Here is a 17645-nt window from a genome sequence, read left to right as displayed (position 1 = left end):
TTTTTTTTTTTTTTTTTAAATGTCATGGTGTAATTGCATTCAGTGGTAGCTGTCATCCAGTCTAGCTTGTTGGCAATAGGTGGCTCTGTTGCCATCTAAGTTATTAAATTTTAATTTTTGTCTCCTAAATGCAACTACTAGTCTAATTAACAGTATAATAAAATGCCTTACTATCCTTTGGGAGCAACATGATCTGCAAGGTATTTTTCTTCTTCTTTTTTTTCCTTTTAATCTCTCCAGCAGGGAGCAAATTTCAGCTGAAGAAATGGAAGTTCTGTTGGTGTTTAAAGATCAAGCCATGCACTCTGCCTCATTTTTAGTTGTGTGTGTGTGTTGGTCCTTCTGCAGTTCATATTGAATACTTGTTCTAGCCAGTCGGATATAATGGCACACTCAAATTTCTGGGCAGATTAAAAACGGTAAATCAGGTACCCGTCTGACTGCCAGTGATATCTCATTTGTTCAAGGCAGTGCCAATAACTTGCTCTGCGCTCCAGAGACACCCTTTCTTTCTCTTTTTTTTTCTTCCCAAGACGTGACTGTAGATGTCAGTGTTTAACTAGTACAGTGTTGGCTTACTGCATTCATTTAAGTCACCATTTCATTCTTTTCATTCACTGCAATGGGGGGAAAAATGCATTTTCCAAACAAGAATTCAGCACCCCGACAAAAGCACTTCTCATCAAGAAAAAAGAATGTGCTGTTCAAAGCCCTCCTTATTTTTATTAAAGTACTTATTTTCTCTCTGAATTTTCAGCCTGCCACAAAAGGTTTGAATTATGCGTTTGTAAACATGTCTTATATTCAAAGCTCTATTTTTTCTATCTGACAGGATAACTATTTCCAAACCATTTTGTACTAGGTGTAATATAAAATAGTTCAACATCTATGTTTTGATGTATTTGGGAGATCATGTGCAAAGATTTTTCTGTTTATTTTCACTCAGAATTTGTTCAGTTTAAAGCACGTAATAATGTGCTTTTAATGAGTGTCAACTACAACCCACTGACTTTAAAGGCTTTGGACCACATCCCAAAAGTGTAACAATCAAGCATCTTAACTTTTACACAATATATGGAGTCCTGTAGCATTTCAGTTGTATAATATCTCTTTAAATGATTGCTGATTTTTATGGCTGGTTTGGGAGAAATAAGCAATTTAATTAGGCTGCAGTTTTCTTTTGTGAACTCCAAAATATCTTCTTGAAGATGAAGGCTAGTTAAATTGGACTTGTATCAAATTTTAGATCAGCAGCCTAAATGTGCAGTTGAAATTCATGTTAGATGAAGGTCAGAGGCAAAAATGAACTTAGCAAATGTATATTCATAGATTGTTAGGGGCTGGAAGGGACCTCACAGATCATCGGGTCCAGCCCCCCGGCTCATTGTTTTAGAATAAGACATGCTGCATGCATTGCAATATGGGATGTGTTTAATTTGCGCTCGTATGTCTGGCTTTTAAAATAATAGGCATCTTTTAACAGGCTCCTAGACAGCAACATCCTTCCTAGTCAGTTAAATCTTTCAATTAATATCATAAAATGCAAATAGTATGTAAAGTATTCATTGAAGCCTGCATGCTCTGACTACATATAGTGCTGGAAATAAATGCACAAAATGCTTGTTGTGTAGCATGCCTTTCCAGAGGATCGTTCGGATATTTCAATTTTAAATAGGTGAATGAAACCTGTTCCAGTTGCAGTGGCAAATGGTAATGCATGCTAGTTAAAAAAGGATGCAGAGGAGACAGCCTGTGAAAGAAAGGGGATGTTTTCTTGCTGTGTAATAAATTCCCGAGTCACTATAGGTGGAGCTGATGCCACTGTCTATTAATACTGTTCCACGCTTCCCACTGTAAGTCCCTGCTTTCGGTTGTTTTAACTTTGCCTATGGTTTTTAACTGCTCAAACTGAAATTTTCCAGCCTGAATGTCTGGCCAAGGCTGAATTGTTTTGCAGAATTTCAGCCAGTACCATAAACAGCAAAAACTCCCTATAACTATTAATGAAGGCACTGTGAGATAGCTTAGATTTAGCAGCTGAACTGCCCCAAAGATTCTGCTGGGACTGGGCAGGCTGTGCGCTATGCCAGGTCTGGGGCCTCAGGCAACATGGGAGGGTGAGCTACTTGGGTTAAATGCAAAATGGACAAGAATTGGACCAAGAGGAAAAGAAATGGGATTAAGAACTGGGAGCAGGGGAGACTCAGGGTAGAAATAGGTGTGAGAAGATGAGAGAAAATGGAACTGGGTGTCTGGATATAGAGATGGTGTAAGACTAGGAGCCAGTAGATGGAAGATAGGTCTGGTAGGAAGACTGAATCTCCTACATCCTGGGAGAATGCCCTGGTCCATCAGGCTGTTGGCTGGAGGAGTCTCTTTCTCTCTCTTTCTTTTTCTTTCCTTATTTAAGAAATGCTTTCAAAAGTTTTTGGGAAAATATGTGATATATCAAAATTTCAGAGAATAGGAAAGACCATTTCTTGGTCAGCTCTGATCAAGGCTTACAGTTGTTTGCAGCTGGATGGAACCCAGGTTCTTGGAGGTTACTGTACTTATAATAGAGTCAGAATCTGAGAATGGCTTGTGCCATGGTAAGTGGGCACTAGCCATCCGGGGGGTGAAAAGGCACACTAGATTACCAAGTCTGTTAGTGCAATCTATAAAAAGTTTCCAGATAACATAGATATCTGGCCAGTTTGCTGGTAGAAACAGCCCACTCTTGGTGCCATTGTTAAATAGCTAAACTCAGCCAATCACTGGCGGCAGCAGATGCCTTGACCTCTGGACCTTGTCATGCACAAGCCCAGCATCAACGGGAAATGTTAGAACCTGTTGTGGGAAACTTTCCCAGTTATTGATCATTGACTTAGTTTAAATATTAGCTCGCTGCCCTTCTCTCCCAGTTTTCTCAGCCAAGTGCTTTCTAGGGAAACGCCAACTGTATCCTGTAACAGCCCAAGGCGGGATTGGCCTAAAATTCTTAGTTAAATATACAAACAGTTGAATTAGATTTATCTTTTATTCGTAGACCTCTACTGAGATTTTAATCATGCGAGAACAATTGGTGGAGCCCAGTCCTTGTAACTAAATTAGGGCAGGTCCTCCTGTTGAATAACAGGGACTGGACCCTGGAAGGGAAGAGGCATAGACTTTCCGTAAGTCTGTTCAGGGGATGCATCTCTTCTTGTTGCTGATGGACAGTAGCATAGCTAGTGCAGTTTTGCCCTCTGAGATTGTCGCCTGTACACAAGGCATTGAGCTTTGACACCAACTTTCTTTTACAGGAGGATGCCTTTTAATTTGAATGCTGACCAGAGCAGCCCATGAGGGAAATGCTTCCTAGCAAATAGAACAATAAATAGAAAAGCTTTCCCTTTGGGGAGTTTTCTTGGCTCACATCCAAGCCTCCTGTTCCCTTCTGGAAAGAGTGCATCCACGTTCACATACCCCATTTCTATCTTGAATTGGGATGGGCTGAATATTGCTACGTTATGGGAAGAAATGGCTGTGGAAACCCTTGTTTTTGCTTTACAAAATCATTGTTGAGGTAATTGTACTGCAAAAAGAAAAAAGGATATTGCTGCCATAATACACTGAGATGAGCTAGTTTAGGGGCTACAGTGGTTCAGCCCTTTTCAGGATCAGACCCAAAAGTTACATTCCTCCATTTGAGCAGCCTTCCTGGGTATCACTTGGAGAGAAATCTCATCCTATTAGGGCATTTATAGATGTACTTCGGGAAGCATGGGGAATGGGGGGGGACGGACTTTAATTAGTGACCTGCATTAATTCAAAGCACCTGGGTGTCACATGTATCAGCATCCCCATGCTAAACAAATGGCATAGGGGTGCTTTGAACTATAGCTTGTTTGACGAGTTTTTAGCTCAAAGTGTCCCTCTGCCATTTTTCAGTGTGGGGACCCTGATGCACGTGATGCTGGAGCATGTTCATTTCCGTGCTCCAGTAGACTCGATTAAACTGGATTTACAGTGCATCGGAGCAGCCTCCCAGCAAGCGTGTAAGTGCCCTTAGTGTTTAAGAGGTGTGGTTGAGCCTCTGAAGAGAATCAGAGGTGTGGTAGCCGTAGGGGTATTGTAGCTTTCTCCTGGTTCTTATTAGGGCTGGTTTCCAGAGCTGGGGAACCCAGGCAGGCTGCAAAACTCCTAGGGCTCTGCACCAGGGAATACCCTGGAGGAAAATCCTGACCTCTGCTCTCTCCCTTAAAGTGCATAGCAAAGCTTCCATTGGCTTCAGTGGGGCAGGATTTCCCTGCTAAAGCACAGGATTTAGCTCTGTGGAATATAGATGGATTACCAGAAGGAATCTGTGCCCTGTAATTCAAGAATTCACAGTTAAGTTTTGTGCATATAGATAGTATTGACAGTAGAATCATAGACAGGGCTGGAAGGGACCTCAGGAGGTCACATCTAGTCCAACCCCCTGCTCAAAGCAGGACCAGCCCCAACTAGATCATCCCAGCCAAAACTTTGTCTAGCCGGGTTTTGAAAACCTCCAAGGATGGAGCTTCCACCACCTCTCTGGGTAACCTGTCCCAGTGTTTTACTACCCTCCTAGTGATAAAATTCTTCCTAATATCTAACCTAAACTTCCCTTGCTGCAACTTGAGCCCATTGCTCCTTGTTTTGTCATCTGCCACCGCTGTGAACAGTCTAGCTCTATCCTCTTTGGGACCTCCCCTTAGATAGTTGAAGGCTGCTATTAAATCCCCTCTCAGTCTCCTCTTCTCTAGACTAAATAAGCCTAGTTCCCCCAGTCTTTTCTCAGAAGTCCTATCCCCCAACCCCCTCACCATTTTTGTTGTCCTCCGTCGGACTCTCTCCAATTTGTCTACATCCTTTCTACAGTGGAGGGCCCAAACTGAACATAGTACTCCAGGTGTGGCCTCACAAGATGTGGCATTACTGTGCTTGTCACAGACTGTGAAGGTGTAAGTTGGCTAAATTCCAGCAATACTCTCACCCTGAAAAATAGAAAAGCTAACCGAGTTAGAAGCAACCGTACCTCATACAATGTGAGCAAACACCCGCTGCATCCAAAATCCCATCTTAATTGATGGGAAGAAAAAGGGAAGGCCAACAGTTTCGAATTGAAGTCAGGTGCCTAAATCCAAACAGAAAAGCCCTACCCAAATCCTGCTCTGCTGAGGTCAGTGCCACAACTCCCATTGACTTCCCTGGGTTCTGTATTTCACTCCTAATTTTCAAAGGTGCTGAGCATAGAGCATTTCCCATTGACTTTTGTAAGATGGCAACAGTTCTGAATATCAGAAATCAGTGAGGTGCCTTCATATGGATTTAAGTTTGAAAATGTTGGCTTAAATAAACAAGCAGGAGCTATATAATCATTTATATCTAGAGCTGTGTGAATAATTGATTTTAATCACTGAACCAATAAATTAGAAAAAAATAAGCAGTTGACTTCTATTGAATTTTTTTAGTGTTTTGTTTCTGTGAACTGAAAAATAGAAGGTTGTAGATTAAAGAAAATGATGGGCCAGCTTCAAAAGGAGACTCTGGGTATGGGCAGACATAATGCTTTATGCATTTTAAGTGGTTTAAAAGCATCATATAAAGTGGATGGACAGACAGTTACCACAGTGCTGTGATGCTACAAACCATATCCAGTCAAAGACAAGAATAGCTTTGAAGAGCTTCACTTTTAAGCATGTCAGGTTTATATTTGTCGTCTTCATCAGTTGCCCTTCACCAAACCATCTCGGTGGTTAAGAATTATAAGGTGCTTACAGAAGTCACAGAAGGGTACCTCCATCACAGTGTAACTTTTTGCACTTTACACAAAGTTCTTAAAATTACAGCATGATTGAAAGTCACAAACATTCGGTGCTTGATGGTGGGGGCTGGGTGCCTCCATGCACTGGCTGAAGCCAGGAGGAAGGAGTTGCTGCAGCCTGTTATGGAAGCCAGCCAGCCTGATTGCTGCCCAGTTGCTTCCCATGCCCTACCTGCAGGCTGGCTGCAAAGAACTGGGTGGGATTCACCTCTCTGTGTGGGGGGAGGCAGTGCGAGGGCAGCTCAGGGGCTGTGTCCTCTCCCTGCCGGTGCCATGGGGCACTGAGGACCCTCTCTTGCTGGGAGGGTCCTGCTTGGGGCCCCTGTACCCCTGATTGCTGCCCAGCTTCTCCCCCACCCTCACCTGCCAGCTGGCTGCACAGGAAGGAGATTCTGCTTCATCCCTGTGGCAGACCAGGGGCATGACACATAACCCTGGTAGGGAACTGTATAGAAGTTCCCTAGAGTGCTTTAATTTAAAGTGCCTTCATTTACTACCTGATTTAATGAGGGCTATTGTTTCATGGGATCCACCATCTTAAGTGACCTGCAACTGTGTGTGTGTGTTATGTCACAGCTGTAGAGTGCTGTTAGGGGCCAGATCACACGTAAAAGGTCACTTCTGTCTGCGCTCATAGAGCACTCTCATGGGATGTGGGAGTTCAAGTCTCTTCACTGCCAGGTTTGGAGTGAGGGTTTAAACTTGGGTTTTTCAGCTCTTGGGCAGAGGTGTAACGATGCAGTCATAAGCTGTTATTCCGGGAGGGTCTCTCTCCAGTTGAAGCTGCTTTGCTTTATATAAAATACTTGACTGTTTGCTAGAGCAGAGTGAGTAACTCAATAGACTGGCAATGAGGGGAAGCCTGAGCTCCAGTGCTGCTCCACATTGGACAGAGTGAATTAGTACCTGGTTCTCTCACCTCCCAGGTGAACACTGCAGCCATTCATTGCAGGGTGGGCAAGGAGGTGTGATAAGATTACCACAGCTTCTGCCTCTAGCCCATGAATGGCAGCTTGGGGCCACAGTGTCTGAAAAAACCTAGCCTGAAAGGCTGAAATGTTTATTTTCAGAAATGCCCAAAAGAGCCCTGTCACTCAGAAGTTTTATCTATCTAAATAATTGGTTGTGTTCAAACCAAGGATTTGGTACTAGTTTTGGATGCCCCAAAACTTTATTTTTCAGCAAATAAATTAGTCCATAGAAAAGCCCAGCACTCCATATGCACATTGCATTTTATAGTTAGCACTGTTTAACTTTTTTGGCTTACTATTTTCCCAAAGTTACCCATCCACCCACCCAGACTTAGTCAGATGTTTTGTTCCTAGCACTTCCCAGTGATGAAATGGAATGCTCTCTCTTCTTAACGACGGCACTCAAAAACCGATTATATAACACTCCGGCAAGACCTCACACTATACCCTTAGACTAAATAGTACTCTCTAGCTCTGGCAGTGGGTGTAGAATAGAATTCTTATGACTCATCATTGGTGTTTAAATGGTAAGTACTGATTTGTGGGTCTCTAATCAGTTTTGATAAGTGGTTTGGGGTTGCATTGGGGAAAACATCTCCTTCCTCTTGATTAAAAGGATGTTAAAACCCTTGGTTTCGGAGGGAGAAGTGGTATGTATTCGCCAGCATTTAGCATACAAAGCAAGGTTAATGCAGAATATGAAAACTAAATTACTTATCTGAGTGCTATTGAAATGCGGTCGTTTTTTTACACCGGTACGCTAAGGGAGTCAGATCATTGTGCAATTTGCCATAGCCTAAGTAATTCTCAAACAAAGATCCAAGAAGTAGAGACAGGAACTTAAACAAACCTGTTAAATGGAGCAGCTCACTTGAACAAAGAAGCATAACCCACGGAAACTGTTTATTCCCCCAGGCCTATCTAGAAATTATCTGGGTCCTAGTATGTCACCTATTGGAGCTGGTCAACTCAGCTGCTAGCTGCTGGCTGCTCAGCTCCCAGCTGGTGCAGTGCAATGCTGGGTATTATGTGTATGAGCTGGGTGTGTGTATTAGAGATGAGGGTCATCAGGTGGTTTGTTGTAGAGTGGTGGGTTGTCCATGGTACAGGGGTTACTGTTCAGGTATCCTGTTTGAAACCTCTCAGGAGCTGATGGTTTGGCTCTATGGCTCCTTTCCCAGATCTCCCAGGCAACATTTTTAGTGTTTGAATTAGATTCAGAAAACCTAGAGCAAATAGGGATACATATTGGGCATCCCAGAGGGAGGAAGTAGCATTTTTCGGTATTTTTAGGATACCGCAGCACATAGTAAATTCCTGCCCAAAGGAGCTGGTGGCCTTTGCCTGTCAGTGCACAGTCCACTGGGAGTGATTATGTAATTTTATAAGGATAATGTCAAGGAAATCTCCATTGGCCCTCTAAGATGAACTGAAATGCAGAGCTGATGAAAGCAGGTATAACTCGACATATGCTCCTATGGACGCACATCTATTTATACTAGGCCTAATTTGGTCTGTTGTGTTATGTGGCAAAAGCAGAAGGGGATCAATGGGTGCACATGGATGTGTGTGGGGTGTGTTTTTAGAACAAAGCCATTTGGCTGGCTGGGTGCCTCCTACCAGCTCTGTGCAACTTGGTAGCTTTACAGTGTTAAGCACTGCTGTGCTCCATGGCAGCAATGAGCAAAGTTACACCTCATCCCACACGCTCAGCAGGGGTGTCGGGACGCCTGGTGTTTATCAAGTATTGCAAGATCCTAGGATGAAAGGCATCTTATATGAGTGCAATATATACCCAGACTGGCTTTGCTGTGTTGCAGTTCAGGATTGCACCACTCTTCACGGAAGAGAGCCTGGGACTGGCAGGAGCAGAGGGCTTGCAAGCAATTTTTTGTTGTTGTATATATCCTGAGCTCTTCGGTCACTCTCTGAAGTCCAGCCAGGCTTGTTGGCAGGCAGAAGAGCCTGTGATTCCTCTGTTTTTCTCTCACTGGTCAGGAACTTGTAACAAGTTCGATCAGATGTCACAAGGCATATTGTGCTGGTGCTTAAGTGCAGACACAGAGATAAAACTTTGCACAGCAGCGACATGCAGGCTGCCCATCAAACACTTGCTACCAGTTACTTCTGCTCTACAGGGGTCTAAATGGATATTGGTCATGAGTCTGCCTATGTACAGTAAGGTAGCTGGGCCCTTGTCCTTGTACAAGCTCTACAATTCTGGCTGTCACAAGGAGACTTTGCTTGTGCAAATGTTCTGTCTGAAATGCATGGGACTATCACATGAGTAGGCTGCACAGAACCATGGTCTGTTACTAGCACAGGTCCCTACCCCGATCTCAACAGAATACATAGGCTCAAAGTCAATGTCCACACTTGCACCATTAAAAACTACCTCCCATTTAAGAAGGACACTGATTTCACATGGTATGAAAATCTGAACCTAAGTGTTCTCTCTGCACTTGCCTTTCTCTAGGGCCGTGGTTGTCAACCTGGGGGCCGCTTGCGGGACACTCAGTACGCTGCTGTGGCCCAATGTTTTAAAAAAAAAACATTTAAAAATGGATACACAGGTAGTAAGTTGTGTGGCTGTGGTCCACATAACACACTGAGAGTTGCAAGTGTGGCCTGCTATGGCAAATTGGTTGAAAACTACTGCTCTAGGGTTTTCCTCAGGACCGTCTTTGCCCTAGTTCCTCCTGTCCAGAGTGAAATTAATAAGCAGCATTTTCTGCAATGTGCCATTCCTACTTGAGTAGCTCTTGGAGGGGTTCTGGCACCACAATTAGGGTGGAATAATGGATCTATCATCCTTCTTTGACTAGCTACATGGGGCACAGACAGAAGTTACATTTGTTGTGCTGTCGGTCCCTGAAAGCACTCTGCGGTCATGCCGTGACAGATGTGCACAGCTACAGAGCGCTTTAAAAGTGGTCGATCATGCAACAAATTAACCCTCATCCAAGTGAAGCACCTTAGGGAACTCGTGTTTTCTAGAGTTAATTTGTAGTGCAGTCAGAGATGGGCTGATGCAGCCCAGCCCCCCTGACTCAACAGATGTGTTTGCCTGTTAAACTGGAGGTGATGGGGGTGGAAACTGAGCCTGCCTTCAGGAGCCTGCCTGCAGCAGAGGAACCATCCCTTTCCCCCAGCCTCCCCCTGCCCCTGCCCCCCAGCTCCCCTTGCTGTCTGCAGGAAGGGAGGGGGGAGAGGGGAAGGGGAGCAAGCTGTGGGCTGGAGTAGATCTTTTCACCTGGTGCAAAAAAGGTTACTGGATTTCAGTGTACTTTTGAAGGATACCTGAGACATTTCCAGTTCAATTCCATCAAAAGTCTAAGGTCTTTTTTGTTAATCACAGTGTATTAGTAAAGGATTATATGAAGATCTAGGAAGCATTTGTATGGTGCTTTTGAACTATTCCCATGAAATCATCCCAGCCTTCTAAAGAGCTGGAACAATAAAAGACAGATAAAAATAATTGCGGAGCTTATTCACTGATAATATTAAAGGTAACAGGCTACTTCCTGTCACATGTCTATTAAATCTGAATTAGTAATTGAGGTAGAACAGGTAACAATGATGTTTTATTGGTTTCATGGGTCAGTACCTGCTTCCAAACAGTCTTCCTTTAATTTCCTAAGAAAATCTGGTGCTTTCAAAATAGTTTGCTTGGAGCTACCACTGTAATTAAATGTATGAAAGGTTTTTTTTCCACTATGACCAAGTATGTGACATTATTGCAAGCTTGTCTCTAGCTGCTATAAAAATCTTTACGTGGGTACAGTTCTTTCCATGAGAGATTAATGATACTTGCTTACTGAAACACTTTTCTGAGGGCTAGTTGTTCCAAATATGGCACACCAAATATAAAACTCTTCAATGTGTTAATTAAAACAGATTGATATTTGCACCTTCTGTTATATTCCATGATTTTTAACATGAGTAAATTTTCATAGCTAAAACTTTCTTGTTTTTTTTTTTTACTTTTAGACACAGCTGTTAAAAAGCCAGTATTTGCCTGTAAACTATTGATTCTCCACCTTTTTATACTCGAGGCGTGCCTGGATAGACTTGGGGTACCCCTTAGAATAGGGGTGCGCAAAATGTGGCCCACCAGATCATTCTATGTGGTCCATGGGGCCCCTAAAAAATTTAGAAAATTAATAGTTATCTGCCCCTGATTGCCTGTTATGCAGCCCTCCATGGCTTGACAAAACTCAGTAAGTGGCCTTCCACCCAAAATAATTGCCTGCCCCTGCCTTAGAAAATACCAGCTCTTAGTTTTTACTCCTTTTTTTCATCTATAGAAAAATAACAGAGCAGTTTTTCTGTTGCAAATAACTCGGAAAGACCACAACTATGGGTTCTTGGGTTTATCTTGTGAACTTTGTTTGAAAACCTAACTCTGTTTGAATCTGTTCTGGCAGGTTTCATCACATGGCAGGCTGACGTGAGTTATGGTGCATAGACTTCATGTCAGCAAGGTATATGCACATTGCTATTACATTTTAAAAGCCCACTGGACAACCGTATACATCAGATTCAACATTCAATATTGATTTTAATGAATACCTTATCAGCTATCTCCTGGGTGACGCTCAGAACTCTCCTGGAGATTTATATCTAATTCCTGGAGACTCCAGGGCAATCCTGGAGGGTTGGCAACCCTATAGCAGCCCACATCACTCCTGAAAGGATCTCAGGGTACTCCAGGGTGTCATGGCATCCTGGCTGAGAAGCATGGCTCTAAACGGTGGTGTAAGATAATGTATTTCTCCCTATACTCATAATAGGCAATATCTGTACTATGTATCAGCAAACATTGAAATCCTAATGGAAACCACTGCGCTGATGAGAGATGAGTTAGCATATCCAGAAGAAGTCACAGAGGGTTTTAGGTAGGTTGAATATGGACCTGGGTAATAGTGACAACATGGAATGAGTAGTTCTGATTCAGGTAGTAGATTGGACTAGATGACCTCTCAAGGTCCCTTCTAGTCCTACTTCTCTATGACTCTGACATGTAGAGTGATCTAATTCCCTCTACCATTAAGAGAGTCCATCCATGAGTAATGCCTTAGGTTCCATGCCAAATTTCTCCTGTGAGTTGCTAAAAGCCTCTAATTTCTATTAAAGTAAATGGATATTGAGTGTTCAGCACCTCACACAATGTGGTGTTTGTATCTACCGCCAGGATTGCAGCAAACAATTCTCATTTATTTATTTATGTAAACATTGTGCAAAGTTGCAGTCCCCCCATGAAATCAATGATTCAGGGAGAAAGAATAACCCATCATCAGTTTTCTCCACACTCAGTAACCTCAGCTAGTTTTTAGAGGGATTAGTGGATGTAAGTTCTGCTTTGCATCCATCTTTTCATTAAATGCATTTGCATACATCTTCACACATTTTAGGAGACAAAGGCTTACACTGCTTTGATTTTCTGGTCAGCTCCCATAAATATTTGTCATTAACTGAAGTGAGCTGCTTACATTTTTGGGGTGGCATGTGCAGGGGTTTTAGCAATTCTCAAAGGAAAGGGAAAAAAGACCCAGCAAAAGTATTTTCTAGGTTGGCCAAATACTGATTGATTAGGGCAGAAGTAAACAGCACAGCAAAGCCCTATTGTGTGGGTACATGCACATTAATACAGTGTCTGTATACCTATAGCTGACTGGTCTGTCTGTCTTGTTTGATCCATCTAGAAATTGGGCACTAACCTTTACGTTTACCTCAGTAATGGGAGATCAGTTTTCTGATGTCATAGGTGAAGCTATAACTTTCTGGTACATTGGCTACTTTTGTATGTGGACTAGGACAGTGCTGCACCTTGCAGATTAATACAGCATGCGATGAAATTGCAAGGGCCATGGTTTGTGCACTGAGAGCCAGAGCTCGAAGTTGAACTGTGCTCAGCTTAGTGCTTTGCCATGGCCCAATGCTTTGCATTGACTTGCTAGAGCACAGGTTGTCAACTGGGGGTACATGTACCCCCTGGAGTACTTAAAAGTTGTAAGGGGTAGGCGCAGGCAGGTGAGTGGGGATGGAGCGCTCCCTGGGGCATGGCGGCAGTGTCTCCCCCAGCGCGTTCCCATGCTTTGCCTCTTATCTGGGGGAGAGAGAGGGATGTGGTGGGTGCCGCTGGCTCCACACAGCACACTGCAGTGCCTCCCCACCCTACACTCCAGCTCACTGTCCTGATTGGCTAGAGCCATTGCCACCTACCCCAAGCGCAGCCCGGCCCAGCCACCACCAGGAAGAGCCCAGCACAGCCCCAGCCTGCAGCTGTAGCCCATCCTACCCCCGGTGCAGATCCAGGGGCACAGACCCCCCATGTCCTCCTGGGGTGTGTGTAGCAGCAGGAGCTGCCACCCCCCATGCAGCTCAGTCCCGCGCCCCACCCCAGCTGGGCAGTCCCTGCCCCAGCCTCACTCCCTCCCTCACTTTCTCTGTGGCTGGGTTGAGGGCGCAGATTGAGACCCCTGCAGGGCAGGAGGGAGTGGGGCAGGGGCAGAGGTGAATCATTCACCCCGGTCCCTGCCCCACTCCCTCCAGCACTGTGGGGATTGTCCCATGACCTGACCCAGCCGGGGCTCCATTCATTGTGAGGTCATGGGATAATTGGAGCCTAGTGGCTCATTTAGGGGTGCAGGCAGGAGGTTCCCCCTGCTGTGCACACCACAGGGGAGCCAAAGGCGGACATAAACTCCCCACCTTTGACTCCCCTGTGCCCTGCCCCTGGATGAGCCATCGGGCTTCGATTGTCCTATGACCCGGCCTGGCTGGGGACCCATTCGCAGTGAATGGAGCCCTGGTCAGGCCAGGTCATGGGACAATCCTCACAGTGCAGGAGAGAGTGGGGAAGGGGTGAATAATTCGCCCCTGCCCCTGCCCCACTTCCTCCTGCACTGTGGGCATCTTGATACCCAGCCCCAGCCCCACTCTGTCTCTCACGGCCATGTGGGGGGAGGGCAGATCGAAGCCCCTGGGGTGAGGGAGGGAGCAGGGCAGGAGCAGAGGCTGGGGTGAGTGGGGACTGAGCCGGGCAGGGTGGTGGGACTCACCACAGATGCTGTTCCTGCCTGTGCCCTGCTCCCTCCCTAATCGTGGGGGCCTTGATTTGTGCCCCCCACGGCCCTTTCCCCTCCTCTTACCCCTTCTCCCACAGACTTGCCTCCTGGGGGTGGTGCCTGTGCAGCCCCTCACCAAATAAGTTTTTGTCCCTCTGCCTATGCAGCACCTGCCCTAGCCCCAGCCCCAGCCCCACTCCCTCCATCACTGGGGGGACCTTGATCTGCCCCCTGCTTTAAAAACAAGAAAAAAATAGAAAGGGGTACCCAAGCTGAAACTTTGAGACTGAAGGGGTACACTTGCTAAAAAAGGTTGAAAACCCCTGTGCTAGAGGAAAGCAGCTGCATACCTAGGCTCGCTGTCTACTTGGGGGAACCTCCCACCATTAGGCTCTCTCTGTGTTGCATAAAGGCTTCACCTCCGCTGAGGTGTATTGTCCTAGGCATGGCCTATGACTTGGGAGAAGTGAGCATGGCTGGATTGCTGGTGGTGAGCCCCAGCTCAGAGGATGGTCCCTCAGAGCCGGGGCAGCCAGGTGCAAGCTGGAACATCCTTCGGGGTGGGTTATCCAACTAACCTCCAACACCGTTTGTCCCATTTTTATATGGCTGTCCTTAGCTTATTTTTCTGAGAGGAATGACTCGAATCACATTTACCCCAGTCGCAGAGCTCAGATTCTTCACGCAAGTTAGACCTGATCATTTTTGTTGCGACTAACAGGAGCATCTTTTAAGAAACCAGCCCCCGATGCCCGTTAGTGTTTAGCTATGGAAGGACTTCAGTGGCTCTTTGTCTGTTGCCATTTAGCTAAAGGCAGGCTGAGATTTGTGTTATAACCTGGGCGCTGGGCAGAGTGAAGACAACACAGGTTCTGTCCCCAGGAACTTGGAACCGAAGAGCAAAATGATAGAAGTTAGCTATTTTCAAGAGGGAAGAGCAATGCAGAGCTGATTGAAGAGGGGTGACACTTGGTGATATGGTGGCTTGTTCTGCCGGCCTCCATCCTTCTTGGGCATGGACGAACTACAGCTCTAGCAGTCACTGTAGAAGAAGAGAGGCTCCCTATAATTTCTTGCCCATGTTCTGTCCTAAGAATCAGCCAGCATGTGATCCCAGGTAGGCAGAACAAGCACAAAGGGCTCCCTAGGGAACGCCCAGATGGCTCATAGTTTTCCTTGTGCCTAAGTAGCAGGTTCTTGTGTATCTAAATCCATGGACATATCCAATGATCCATGCAGGGAAAAGCCCAGCTCCTGCAAATAATAATAAAAAATGAGGATTTTATGAGTACAGCACACTCTCTTGAACTGAAATGCAAGTCTAATCCTTTGCTGTGGATTGGAGCTAGGATAGAAGTCCCAGGCATGGAAGTTCCTTCTAGGTACAGCCGTTCATTTGTGTCCATCTAGATCCATGCTTTTCCCTGTCCCCCATTTCTGTTTGTGTAGCCAGGGCCATAGTGACATCTCATCTCTGTATATACAGCGCAAGGGCAAAGTTACCAGACCTGGCTCTGAATGCTCCGGCTCAGGACGGGAAACAGCGCGGTGGTGTTGACTTCGCATTGCACCTGTGCCGATGAGCCCTGCTGAGAAGCGGGGCTTTTAACCCTGGGCACTGCTGTGTTAATGTGGCTGTGCTGCTTCTGGTGGTGGAGCCAGCTCAGGTGTCTCTGCATGGCACTGCTTTGCACCCTGTAGGCTGTGGCGTGGGCGGTAGCAGCTTTACAGCCACGTGCCATGCGTACATACGCCTCATCTCTTGAGAGGTCTTTGACAGCACCAAAACAGGAGGCCGTGCCCCTGAGACTGAGCAGATACACATCAGAAGGAGTAACCAGCCTAAAATATGTGTTGTTATTTCCATTATTTGATCGTTATCTCCCTTTCTTGTAGCCACTTTTTCCTCTGTGGCATCTTGTTGTTACATGCAGTTTAGTACGATTCCAGGCCCGGCTGTCTCCATGGAGATAAGAGTAGATTTTGTAATGTGCTAGTTATTCCAAGTGACTAACTGTAGCAGACAGTTCATCCAACCTTTCCTTTCTTGTTACAGTTCATATGTCATAAAGACTAACTGTACTGTGCGATGTATATGCAATTCACTTTATATTTAATCTGCCGTCAGAGCTCTCTTGAAGGCAGTTCATTTTGCCATAGGACCCCCCCAACAAACAGATGTTTACCAGAGCTCCAGCTTACACATGGGTTCTTTTCCCAAGAAAATGTTATTAGGACATTTTGAATCTGCAGCATGGGATTTGTGCTCTTGCTTTTCTGGTTTGTTGGGAAGCAGCACGGACTCCCTAGAACAGCGGTTTGCAGCCTGTGGTCCGCAGACCCCTGGGGATCGACAGACTGTGTCGAAGGGGTCTGCGAAAGATGACTATGATCAATCAAAAATATATGAATACCCACTTACAATTTGAAGGGGTCCACACCTCCATTCAAAATTTGATAGGGTCTGCAACTGAAAAAGGGTTGAAAACCAGTGCCCTAGAAGATGCGCCAGGATCAAAGGGAGTATTTCTGTGTGAATGAAAGCAGCCCCCCCTTCTTATCACTTTGATGAGATACTTTAACAAAAGCCGCAGCAGGTATTTCTCTTTTTGCATTCAACATGGGGGTGCCCAGCAAGGGATTGGATTTAAAATGAAGTTGACTTTTAATAAGCTTTATTGCTGTTAGGGGGTGTGTAGTTCTGGAGGAAGCCGTATGACTTGGGGGAGATGGTATACAGTCTTATATACATCACTCTGGAAATCCACCTGTGGCTCTGCTTGCCCCAGGGCAGAATCTGGCCCTGTATCTAGATTATGGGTCCTAGTTCTTCCCCAAAGCCGCCTTATTCTCCTCCTGTCCATCTTCTCAGCAAACAAATGGAACAAAGTCATTCCTGCCACAACGTCATTGAATTCAGTGAGCCTATACTTGGGATGAACTTGGCTTATCCTTTTTGATTGTGCTACATGGTCTGGCAATTTTATGGATATGGGTTATGGGTTAAAATTTGGTTGACTGCAGGGCAAACCAGGTTTGGATGCTAGTCTTGCATGACTAAAAACTATCTTATTCAACAAAAGTCTTTTTGTATTATAAAATATTCTCAGGAGGTTGGTTTTACTATCAGGGACTTCCTAAATTGTATTTTCTGTCTTGGGTTATAACAAAGTATGGGGTTGCTGCACAATTCTAAATGTATTTATCCTCATAGTTTTCCCACCTTGTAGGGTGGTGGGGTGCCCATTGCACAGATGGTGAGCTGAAGCAGCTGAAGGCTAAGCTACTTGCCCAAAATCATACCAGAAGTCTGCAGACTCAAATCCAGGTCTCTCAAGTCCTAGACCTTGTCCTAGAACCACAGACCACTCTTCCTCTGCTCATTCCTGCATGTCCAACTCAAACTCTTGCAGGTGTGGAAGGGATTAGTTGCTCACTGGTTATTGCGAACCAGATGGGCTGATCACCTTTGAAGCTTGTGTAGGAGAATACATTTTTCAAAGGCTTCATTCAGGCCAGACGTTTTTGTGCGGGGATGTGTCCCAGCCCAGGTAATTCTGATTGACTGGCAGGGGCAGACATCACCCGGTGCTGTTGTCCTTCAGGACTAGGTCCTGGACCTGGGGTGTGCACCTGCAAGTGCAGATTGGGGAACTTCATGGGCTGCAGACACATGCCCTGGATGAGGAGGGGCTGGGACTGGGGTGTAAGTGCTGCCTTGTGGGGCCCTTTGGTCCCCAATCCTGCCACATTGCCAGGGACAGGCAGGGACATGCTCTTTGCAGTGCCCTG

The 17645-nt window shown here is 45.4% G+C and overlaps 1 long non-coding RNA gene across 1 annotated transcript; it reads left to right on the top strand.

Moving 5' to 3' along the window:
* Positions 1-34: 34 nt before the first annotated feature.
* LOC109300427 lies at positions 35-16273 on the top strand. Its single transcript, XR_002098218.1, has 3 exons — positions 35-45; positions 1089-1095; positions 16179-16273. It is a non-coding gene; the product is annotated as an uncharacterized LOC109300427 (long non-coding RNA).
* Positions 16274-17645: the final 1372 nt, after the last annotated feature.

Source organism: Gavialis gangeticus, unplaced genomic scaffold (assembly GCF_001723915.1).
Source record: "Gavialis gangeticus isolate Ggan-Ray unplaced genomic scaffold, GavGan_comp1, whole genome shotgun sequence".
NCBI classification, from domain to species: domain Eukaryota; kingdom Metazoa; phylum Chordata; order Crocodylia; family Gavialidae; genus Gavialis; species Gavialis gangeticus.
Note: the sequence above shows the minus strand (reverse complement) of the source record. Positions and strands in the feature narration are given on the sequence as shown.